Below are 8,947 nucleotides of genomic sequence, written 5' to 3' on the forward strand. Positions count from 1 at the left end.
GTGTTTGGTATTTTGAAAGAAGAACGACAAAAGATTGAGCAATGTGGTGCACACCAATCGTTCAATTCTTTCGAGGAATAACAAGATGAAAGCCTCATATTTCCTTTTTCGTTCAAATTATTATCGAAAGTTTATTTACGGAAATCGAATATGCGCGGTAGTGAGGCGTGCGCCTCCCACTTGCTTATTCAAGGAACAATGAGGTGTGCACCTCCCACTTTCTTATTCAAGGAACAATGAGGCGTGCACCATTCATTCCTTTATCCAAATTTATTTAGAGTGTATTGATTGGAAGTCGATGAGTTGAGCAATATGGCGAGCGCCAATCATTCAATTGTTCGATAGATGGTGAGGCGAACTCCTCCCATTCTTTTTCATCCGAAGTTTAAATTATTAAAATAAAGTCTTTTAGAAGTTATATTTGATTTGGAAAAAATAATTTGAATTTGTACGATTAAGGTTTTAATCGGAAGTCGATAATTCGAACAATATGGCGAACACCAATCATTCAATTATTCGAGAAATGGTGAGGCAAACGCCTCCTATCCCTTTTTTATCCGAAGTTAAAATAAAGTCTTTTAGAAGTTATATTTAATTTGGAAAAAAAAAATTGAATTTGTAGAATTAAGGTTTTATTCGGAAGTCAATAATTCAAACAATATGGTGAACGCCAATCATTTAATTATTCAAAAAATGGTGAGGCGAACGCCTGCCATCCCTTTATTATCCAAAGTTTTATAAGAATACTCTATAAAAATTATATTCATTTGAGAAATGATTCAAATTCGCATTAGCGTGAATTTAATTAAATTTAAAATGGATCACTTGGTATTAGACCAAACTTCTACGTATTGAAAATATGGATTTTAAGTTGTCTTATTACTTAATTAATGATTAAGCATTCTGATTGATTAATAAAAAAATTAATTGAATTAATTAATTAAACATACCATAATTGTCAAACATCCACCCAATATTATATCTACAGAAAAAACATTACCTAATAGTCATCGTAATTAAAACGATTTTTTTGATCATATTCCTCACAAGAAATTTCATGGGTTGCCAATCGCATGGACTATATGAAAAATGGGCCCAACAACACTCTTTCAATATTCGTATGGTAATGAAAACAAATGAAAACCAATTGACTTTTCCAACTTCAATAAAAATAGAGATAAATGACATGAATTAGAATATGAGCAGAAAAAGAAATGAAGGACTTCCTGCAAAATCTTATCCTCTCTCACCTTTCTGCAGCCACATTACTTCTTCTTTCTTTGAAATAACAAAGGCGCATTTTTCAAAACAAATCAACGAAAAATGTAAATCAAAGCAGATATGATATTATGTTAATATATTGAATAGCAATCGACGGGTTGAAACCATGAACTAAACCTGATTCACGTGACGCTCCGAATCGATAACATCCATGCATTGTACCATTTATATCAAAAATAGATTCGTTGCACATGATAGCAATGCAAATAGACTGTCATTAAACATCAACAGAAACGACATAATCGGATAAAAATGTCGCGCAATGGAGAAAGCATATACGTCATAATGTTCTACTCGCACACTCATTTCCTCCCACATATGATCAATGTACACATAACTCAAAGAAAAATAAAAATCAGAGAAATTAATGCAAAAAGAATGAGCACAACTAAATTGAAAAAATACAATTGAAATGTAGGCTCAACCAGCATACCACCACAACTTGTTTGAGATTTAAAAGTTACCGTTCAAGTTGACTTTGAGAGTATGCCGCCGAGTCAGGAAAGTATTATGCTCATAGTAGCTGTTTGTGTTACCGTGTTATTGAAGCTTTATTCAGGCAGCGTATGGATCGGTGTTGCAAAGAAAATATACCCTTGAACTCCTTCAGGAAGTCTTTTATTGATTGATTTTTATATGATTTTGATTATATGGTTGACCTTCCTATTAAGCTAGTTTTTAAAAATTGTAAAAACTATTTTTAGATTTGTTGTTTTCAAAAGCAAAAAAGTAGAATAACTAATACATGTTTTTGTTTTTTACTTTTCAAATTTTAAACTAAAATTCAGAACAAAAACACTATTTCCATATGATTTTGTAATATTTTACAACTCATTTATAAAAGTCAACTAATCAAATACTAAAGCATGTGGATGATTATTATTCATCAATTAATTTCCTTTGATTATTATTTAAAGACATAATTTCTTGCTTATAAGTATGTAAATCCATTTATGTTATATTTTTATGTTTTTTGTGATAATATAAAATAACTGGGTTAAAATTAGTTTTTCATTCAAATATTTATTAAATTAATATAATTTCGCTTTTAAAAATATTTTTAATTTATTATTATACTCAAGTTTTACTAATAAATTTTTAATTTATTTTTCTATATAAAAGTATTTAATTTTTATGCATCATACGGAAAGAAAATATATTTAAATTAAGGGGATACAAGTTTGAATTAAGCAAGCAAACAATGCTATTCAAAAATCTCTCAAACACTTCTTACTTTGGGATATACAACTATAAGATGACCATTCCTTCTGCATAAAGTCTGATAACATTTCCTTTACAACACTTTTGATTTATATAGATGACATAGTGCTTGCAGGCAATTGCCTACCCGAGATTCTTCATGTCAAGTCTTTTCTTGACAACCAGTGTTTCATCAAAGACCTTAGTTACCTTAGATATTTTCTTGGACTTGAGATTGCAAGATCAGAGGAAGGCATCATTATCAATCAAAGAAAATATACCCTTGAACTCCTTTCAGAATATGATTTTGATTATATGGTTGACCTTCCTATTAAGCCAGTTTTTAAAACACTATTTCCATATGATTTTGTAATATTTTACAACTCATTTATAAAAGTCAACTAATTAAATACTAAAGCATGTGGATGATTATTGTTCATCAATACACTGCAAATAATTTAAATTTTACTTTAGTATTTGATAAAGTAAAATATCATTCAACTTATTTATAAAATAATTAATCACATTAATCAATTTATTGTCAATTAATTTCATTTAATTATTATTTAAATACATAATTTCTTGCTTATAAGTACATAAATCCAAAAAATAACTGGGTTAAAATTAGTTTTTCATTCAAATATTTATTAAATTAATATAATTTCACTTTTAAAAATATTTTAATTTATTTTTATACTCAAGTTTTACTAATAAATTTTTAATTTATTTTTCTATATAAAAGTATTTAATTTTTATGCATCATACGGAAAGAAAATATATTTAAATATACATGTTTTAATTAATATATTTATTTTTCTCTGCTGTGCGTGTTAAAAAAAGCGGGTAGACGGGCCGTCTGAACCCGTCTGAACGCTAGTGAACATAAGAACGATATCTTAAAGTATTCAATATTACCTCGACTAAGTAAGTGGTTGGAACCAAGTCAAAATAATAGAGACTCATACAATAAACCACAAAAACAAAACTAAGGAGGTTGTTTTGCAGAGCATGTAAACAATATAAACGTGCATATTACAACAAAATTTCATCGAAGTTCATTTCTATAACCTAAGATTCAATTTCACAATCATCATATTGAAAAAGACTTTTTTACCACAGAGTCCCTTTTTTGAAAAAATATTCCCAATATAACCCGTTTTGAAAATAATTTCCCAGAATACCCAATTTTATTTCTATAACTCGTCCATTCAAATGACGAGTTGTTGAAGCACAAAATATTGTTGTATTGACTCGCCCATTGATTGGACGAGTACTAACCTGAATTTTTCCCCATGCATGAACTCGGTCAATGGATGGCCGAGTGAATGAAGTATTAAATTTTTTTGTTTTTAAAATTAATTTAATAAATCTAATAAATTAATTTTGTTTTTAAATACAATGTTATGCCACATTATTACAATTAATTATAAATAAAATTATTATAATTAATTACAATTATTAAAACAACTTCTTAATTTAAGGAGGCATAATATTACAACAATTTTTACAATTATTTTGTTTCTGTAATAAATAATAATAATTGTATTTAAAAATAAAATTAATTCAATTAAAAGTAATTGTTTTACAATTAATTCTTTTTAAATTTATTATTATTATTATTTGTTTTATTTTAATTTAATTTTAAATTAAATTCTATATATAGATATCTATTGTGCTACAAATACAAGAATCTTTATGTTATAATTATTATTTAATTAATACAATTAAAATGGGTATAATTTAATTCATTAAAAAACAATTATTTCAAAAATGGGGCACGGCAGTAAAAAATTCCATATTATAATTTAATTATATTGTCAGGATTATTATTTTATTGTTTTTTAATTATTTTTATATTTAAATAATAAAAATATAACTATTAATAAAATAATAATTATGAAACAATTCCATATTAAGTAATAATAATTAATGTTTTTGTAAATTAAAAAATTGTTTTAATAATTAAATTATTAATATTATAATGAGGCATATGTTTAACTATAATAAGTAATAATAATTATATTTAAAAACAAAATTAACTCATTTAAAAACAAGTATTATAATATTAATAAAATTGTTATAACTTATTAAAATTAAACATATGCCTCTTTATAATATTTATAGTTTTATTATTAAAACAATTTTTAATTTAAAAAAATAATTTTTATTATTTAAATATAAAAATAAATAAAAAATTATTTAATAATAAATCTAGTAATATAATTAAATTATAATATTGTATTTTTACTACAGTGCCCCATTTTTGAAATAATTGTTTTTAAATGAATTAAATTATACCCCATTTTAATTGTAATAATTAAATAATAATTGTAACACCTATATTTGTAGGACGATAGATAGAGTTTTTTTTTAAATATCCAGATTTTTTTTAAAAAATTCAAAAACACACATTTTTTCAAAAAAATTACAAAAATGGGCATTTTTTGCCCTAGTTTTGTACTTGGGCGCCACTAGATGTGGCACCTACACTCATTTTGTTTTTTTTTTGTTTTTTTTTGTTTTAATTTTTTTTTTAATTTTTTTAATTTATTAATTTAGATTTATTATAAATTATATTAATTTATATTAATACATATATATAAATAAAATTATTTACAAGATATATATATATATATATATATATATATAATATATATATATATATATATATATATATTAATTTATATATATATTAATTTAATTTATAAGTAATTAATATTATTTATAAATTTTTGGGAGAATTAGGGTTAATCATGTTAAGGTTAATTTATCAATTATAATTAGGTTTATTGATCGGTTATAATAGAGTTTGGTAGTTATGACCTAATTCAAACCCTAATTCCCCATAAGACTAATTAATCAAGTGCGACACTAATTAGGGTTAAGTAGATTGGTGTACAACCTAGATCTTTTCCTATAAATAAAGTGTTATTTCCTTGCATTTTGTTCACCACTATTTCCTATCACTTTCTCTATCAAGTTGAGTTCATGGCATCCCCAAGACCGTCGTCATGGCAGCGAACATCATTAAGGCGGCCGGATCCTGAACCAGTAATCTTAAAAAGGGATGGGCATGTTATTTTCTCGCCTGTGAAACCCCTAATGGAGATGAAATTTTGGAACATCCGTTCATTGGACCAACTAAAAAGGTCCTTGATGTCTTGGCTAGAGGGAGATTACGAACCTGGTGAAGTCATCAGAAGGATTCAGAGGCTTAGAAGAAGTATCTCATTTGAAACTGGAGAAACGGTATGTTCGTGGGTTGAAGTTGAAAGCGACATTGATTGCATCCAAATGATGCATGGATCAGACGACATAGTGTTAACTGTTGTAATTTCTTAGATTTTAATGGTTGTTTGTCATGTTGTTGTTGTATTTGTTATTGTTCTAGTACTTGTTCTTGTTTTAGCACTTGTTTTTGTTCCAGTATTTGTTTTTGTTTTAGTAATTGGTGTTGTAATGTTAGATGTTTGTGTTTGTTGTTCAAGTGTCATCTTCTATTTGGAATAAAAAGTAAACTTTAATGATAAATAGCATTGGTACACAAATTTATGAATATGAAAACTAAGTTGTGGAACTAGATCCACGATATGGACATTTGTTCTTATTATGCCCTAGTTGTCTACATATGCTACACTTCCTCTGCATTTTTTCTGCGATGTCCATTTCAGTTCTAATGCGCCTGCTATTTGGGCGACCACTTTTATTCCGCCGCATCGATTCGTTGTGCCAAACAATTTCCCCGTCATACTCTGGCCAATACGCCTCTAATGCTACCACCGGAAAGGGATTGTCGTATACATTGAGCAATGTTGCAACTTTGTAGATGGGAGACACTAGCGATAATGCATCGAAGTGGCTGTGTGAACACACTGCAATGACATGGGAACAAGGCATACGATAGGCCTGAAATTGACCACAGTCACACCAACGGTCTGGTATTAGGACCCTATACTCTTGTCTAGGCAGCCCTTGGTTGTGGTCAATTGTTTCCTTGACACTAAAAGTGTGGCCATGGCGGTCGAATTCCGTAACCCGATGGTTGCTGGCTTTGGCAGATTCCTGCCTCATAAACTTCATGCAGGCATCACTATATACTTGACTCGTCTGCAACACTTCATGCCAGCGCCTGCCTCTTGTTACGAACAACGTTGCCATCCGAAAATAGGTCGCACTCACCAATGCAGTTACCGGGAGGTTACGTATGCCCTTAAAGACATCGTTCATTGATTCCACAAGATTTGTTGTCATGTGGCCCCACCTCACCCCATCGTCGTATGACCTAGTCTACTTTGCTCTATCAATGTTATCGATCCACCTCCCTGCATCAGAATTTGCCAACACTATTTCCCGGCGGTAGTATTGGAATCCAGGTTGGTTTAATGCATACCCCGCGTTTATCAAATGTTGCTTCAAGAAGTTATCCTTGAACTCCCGCATAAAATTTTGAGCAATATGCCTGATGCAGTAGACATGGGTAGACGGGGGGTCATGCCAACCATTTGCTGGATTATTGTATGCACTGTCTATTGAAGCGTGCCTGTCAGAAATCACACAGATGCCAGCTTGTGGAGTCACGTGCGTTCGGAGATTCTTAAGGAAGAAACTCCAAGCAGCAGCCGTTTCTCCTTCTACCAATGCAAAGGCTATTGGGAAAATATTAGAATTTCCATCTTGTGCGACCGCCATCAATAACGATCCTTTGTATTTCCCATACAGCCAAGTTCTATCGACTTGAACAAGTGGTTTGCAGAATGTGAAACCGATGATGCAGGGACGGAATGCCCAGAAAAGTCTATGGAATATTCCATTACCTTCTAGACGAGTTCCGTCAGGGGATTGTGCCGGCAAGGTCTCCATTATAGAAACCATCCCAGGTGAATACAATCGTAGTGCAACCAGGTAGCGCGGAAGTTGTTTGTATGATTCCTCCCAATTACCGTATACCAGTTCAATTGCCTTGGTTTTCGCTAACCAAGCCTTTATGTATGACGGTGTATATTTAAAAACAGCCACACAATGGGAGATAGTAGTTTTGACCTTCAGTGACGGGTCAGCCTCAACTAGAGGTAATATGGAATGGCAGATCATATCATGGCTAAGTTTGCGATGATCCTGTGCCATGTTGGTGTTGACGCAAGTGTGAGCTTGAGAAATGGACCCTATCACCCACGCATTATGTTTCTTATTGAACGATGCCATCAACCTATACCCACACTCCGGATTTTTGCATACAATAACGTATCTTTCCGGATTTGATTTGATAACATCGTAGTCAACACAGTTTTTCAAGTGCCAGTTCTTTATTGCTAACAGACACTCTTCCTTGGTCCGAAATTGGTCACCCTTCTTTAAGTCCTCATCAGACCTCATATATGGGTTGTAGAACATATCTGATGAGGGCTCATCCTCGCCCAAGTTAAGGGTTGTGAAGTGCGCAGGCAGTGAGTAGCGTTGCGCTATAGGTATTTGAACTTGGTCTTCGTCTTCAGAATCACGGTTCACCAAGTCATCAACCACGTCTTCAGCATCATCAACCACATCGTCTTCAACGTGGTGCTCAACATCTTGTTCGTCATCAATCACAGGATCAATAACCTGTGACTGAATATTCTGAGTTGGTTGAAGTTGTTCCAACACAATGTACAACACTATGTATTCGTAACCAGAATACTCATGGTTACGAAACATGTATTGTGTCTCCATGTCCTATATAGCTCTTTGTGTAAAAATGCACAAAATGAGCACTGTATATTTTCTGGATGTGCTTTTTTGCTCCAAACATGGGGGTGGTGGAGATTGCCGAGGCTAGCCCCAGAAAATCCTAACGTCTACTCCTTCCCCTACGCAACTAGGTAAATTTATGATGTTATTTCATTTTGTATATTTATTCTATAAATATTTGTAAATAATATTATTTATCTTTTTTTGTTTAGGTTCATTACAACCGGACTGGATTACAGTCTTACCCCCAAAAATAAAATTATATTTTATCGCCAACTCTTGGATCGTCTCCGAGCACAAGATGTATTACCACTAAATCACTCATCTTCTAACTGATTTATTAATATCATGCATTCTCGATAAATAACATATTTGCTTTTTTCTTTGCAGTTTATTTGGAGGCCATATTTGGGATTGGAACATCAACCCAACCCCGAAGATGCAGCTGTTTGGACAGCAAAAACGGTCATAATGCGGTTCACCACTGTGGAGATGCACCAAAGTGACCGTGTCAAGCTGCAATTCGGAATGCATCAAGAAATCCTAGGCCCCCCTATGTCTTTGGAACCTTGGCATCTAAAAAAAGTCAGCCACCAGTGGTATGCCCAACATTGGAAGGAATTTGCTAAGGAGTTTCGTAAAATGTGGAAAGACCGTGCCCACTATGTTCTACAATTTCCGGTGGCGCCCAACGAAATGAAGCCGACAAGGGAATATGTGGATTGGTATAGAGCAAATACAA

Source organism: Lathyrus oleraceus, chromosome 7 (genome assembly GCF_024323335.1).
Source record: "Lathyrus oleraceus cultivar Zhongwan6 chromosome 7, CAAS_Psat_ZW6_1.0, whole genome shotgun sequence".
Lineage (NCBI taxonomy): Eukaryota > Viridiplantae > Streptophyta > Magnoliopsida > Fabales > Fabaceae > Lathyrus > Lathyrus oleraceus.